The following is a 3793-nucleotide window of genomic DNA, read 5'->3' as shown; positions in this document are numbered from 1 at the left end:
TCTAAGCATACGAACGGCATTCTTCATTTCATACATTAATAAAATAAAGCCTCAGGATGACAAGAAAAACCATAAATATACATTAGATATATATATATATATGTATGTGTGTGTGCGTGTGTAGACAGACAGAGAGAGAGAGAGAGAGACAGACAGACAGAGACAGAGACGGACAGACAGAGAGACAGACAGAGACAGATTTATGCTTATATATGTGTATGCATTCATCTTGCGTATGCGTATATATATGTATATAGATATGAAGAGTTTATATATAGAAAGTAAAAAGTCTACATATGCTCGCTCACACACACAGACATACAGACACACACACACACACACACACCCATATACATATATATTATAATAAAGTCGTATTTCTGTCTGCCTGATTGTTCACAATTTACTTAATATGTACAACAGATATAGTTTCACAAATTAATTTTCATACTGAAAACGGACTTTTAAGCCGTTATATTCCAGTACAAATTCTATATATACCATTACTCCAAAGGAAATCTATATTCAAGAAGTTATCTCATTTGCATATTACAGTACAGAAAATCTATTTTAATAATTAACTCTAATATTTTTTTAATAGAATTGTTTTAATTGTTGTGTTTAGGGATATTAAAGTTGATTTATTTAATTTATTTTTTAATTAAATTTACTTTTAATTATTTTTAAAGCCGACATAAATAAAGCTTACTACCGTATAAAACAGAAGTAAGTTTTATTTATTAAAAAAGTAGACAAACATTTATGAATGCATACCAAACTTAATTCGGCAGAACGCGATGCACAGCTGATCACAGAGAGGCACATTTAAAGAGGAACACAAAAATCTCTTCCCCACTGCCAACGTTAATCTTGAAAAGGGTTGGTTGAAAGACGTCTTGATAGGGTTTTTTTTCTGCCCCACCCTTTATTTATCCTCTTTATCTAATTTATGCTTAGGAGAAATATACTTTAGAAGTGTATTTTGTTCCTTTAGAAATTTTCTTTTTAATGGTTTATGTTTAAACTATATAAAAAAAAAAAACTAAACCCTCAGCAATTAATTATGGCACTGCATTCGGTGTTCTTCAAAAGTGATATATATATATATATATATATATATATATATATATATATATATATATATATATATATATATTTTACACGGAGTTCACTACTTATCAAGGCCCGGAAGCCACTCAGGGATAAGGGTTATTGCATATATATATATATATATATATATATATATATATATATATATATATATATATATGTATATATATAACTAAGCTAGTTACTTGCTTGATTTGTTTCAACTATCATTTGCATTTACGTATGTATATGTGTATATATATATATATATATGTATGTGTGTATGCATCAATATGTGGTTATATGTATATTTATGTATGAGTATATATATATATATATATATATATATATATATATATGTACATTTATGTATGTATATGCTGGTATATATATATATATATATATATATATATATATATATATATATATATATATGTATATATGTATGCATATTTCTATCCGTATAATGCAAATGTATGTTGATGCGTATCTCTTTATGCTGCCTTACATGTTCATGTATATTGATCTATGCATATATATTTGTATATGTATGTATGTGTATTTGTGTGGGTGCGCTTGTATGTATGTTTAGTAGCATGTTTGTGCATGTACACGTATAGATGTGTATGCATACATGTGTGTATATGTGTATGAGTATATATTCGTGTGGTGATCTGTACATGCCTGTGTATGTATATGTATACATGTAGGTTTATAGGTTTGATTATTTATATATACATGTATGTATATGGGAATGCATGTATTATGTATTTACGTTGCATGTTGCTATGTATGGATATGTATGCGTATATGTGGGTGTCAATTGGAGGTGTATGCATATATATCTGTACACTTGTGTACATAATTTTTTATATAGAAGTTACTATTGGTCTGTGGTTAAAATATAAATATTATTATTATTATTATTATTATTATTATTATTATCTATATATATATATATTAATACGATAGCATGTGTTTTCTTTTGTGTGTCACGCTTACATCCGGGTCGTTTAATTGTTATGAAATTCCATTTCTTATCTTTATATTAATATTATAATTCGCTTTGGCCGTTATCATGCTGTGCATCCCTAAAAAAAGGAAAGTGAAATATTCCAAATAAACCTTGTCACCCCTTAAAAAGAAAAGTGGAATATTCCAATTTCCTAATAAAACAAAAAAAAATGGTGTCACTGTTGAGGCAAAGCTAATAAAAATGATTTGTTCTTCTTGGCCTTTTGGCCAAGATCAAAGTGTAGTATCTGTTCCGGCAGATGCTGCACTTAAGATGGTTTGTGCCGGTCAGTGGAGGGGAAACCCTCTATACTGGGACAATTATTATTTTTGGTAACCAGAGTGCCCCCTTTTTGCCTACTTTTAGGGGAGCTGGTTTTTACCTCACATTAAAAACGGCCTTGTGCCTAATTTGCTCAGTGGGGGAGCAAATAAATACCATCTGTTCTTCAGATGCTACATTTCAATTTCTTCTTCTCTCTTAGTGGAGGAGAAATTCTTTACGACTAAGACAATTTTTTGTTCTTTTTCCCACCGTTGAAAAACGCCCCTGGCGTCTAAATCTCTTCCGTGGGGAGGCATTATAAATAGATACTATATTAAATGTAACAAAGTTGTAATATTACAAAAGTAACTGGGAAAAGTAATTTCTGATTTAATTACAAAATGCCCTGGAAATGTCCCTTCTGATTAATTATAAAATGCACTGGAAATGTCTCTTCTGAGTAATTATAAAATACCCCGGAAAATGTCCCCTTCTGATTATTATTTTTTTTTTTTGTTTACTTGCCTACCCACAAGGGCAGAGTAGAACATGAGGTTGGTTAAAAATTTGTGGGAAAGCAGTTCCCCAAAAGGGGACTCTAGTCAGTAACAAAAATAAAAATTGTATCAGTAATGAAGGATTTCTCCTCCATTAACCAAGACCAAAAAAGGGGGATTTAAGTCACTGGAATGTTGAGACTGATACTTCACTCAGAAATTCATGTTGAAGCAATGTTTGCCTAATCCCCAACCGTGTAAATGTTTTTATGCATTAATTTCGAAAAGCTGCTGAAGCAGTTTATGATTTAAACATTACTTCATTTCAAGTATATTTTAAACAGTGGAATGCGGGATATGAAGTCAGTCCTGGAAATGACTTAAACCGTTTGCAATTTAAACATTACTTTATTTCATGTATATTTTTAATAGTGGGGTGGGGGATATAAAATCAGTCCTGGAAATGGCTGAATCGTTTACGCATTAAACATTATTTTATTTAATTTATATTTTAACAGTGGGGTGGGGGATATGAAGTCGGTCCCAGAAATGGCTGCAACCATTTACATTTTAGACATTACTTTGTTTAATGTATATTTTTAACAGTAGGATGGGAGATAAGAAGTCAGTCCCGGAAATGGCTGAAAAAGTTTACGATTTAAACATTGCTTTATTTCATGTATATTTTTAACAGTGGGATGGGGGATATGAAGTCAGTCCCGGAAAAGGCTGAAACAGTTTACTATTTAGACATTATATTATCTCATGTATATATTTAGCTGTGGGTTGGGGATATAAAGTAAGTCTCGGAAATGGCTGAATGAGTTTATGCTTTAAACATTACTTTATTTCATGTATATTTTTAACAGTGGGGTGGCAAACATGAAGTCAGTCCCGGGATTAAATGAGATAAGTGCAAATATATACT

At 30.6% G+C, this 3793-nt stretch overlaps 1 pseudogene; it reads left to right on the top strand.

Moving 5' to 3' along the window:
- The first annotated feature begins 2311 nt into the window (after positions 1–2311).
- On the top strand, positions 2312–2458 carry LOC145296544 (U2 spliceosomal RNA; annotated as a pseudogene).
- The last annotated feature ends 1335 nt before the right edge of the window (positions 2459–3793 follow it).

Source organism: Euprymna scolopes, chromosome 16 (genome assembly GCF_053919585.1).
Source record: "Euprymna scolopes isolate OS-2025 chromosome 16, ASM5391958v1, whole genome shotgun sequence".
NCBI classification, from domain to species: Eukaryota; Metazoa; Mollusca; class Cephalopoda; order Sepiida; family Sepiolidae; genus Euprymna; species Euprymna scolopes.
This window is presented reverse-complemented; position numbering and strand designations above follow the sequence as displayed.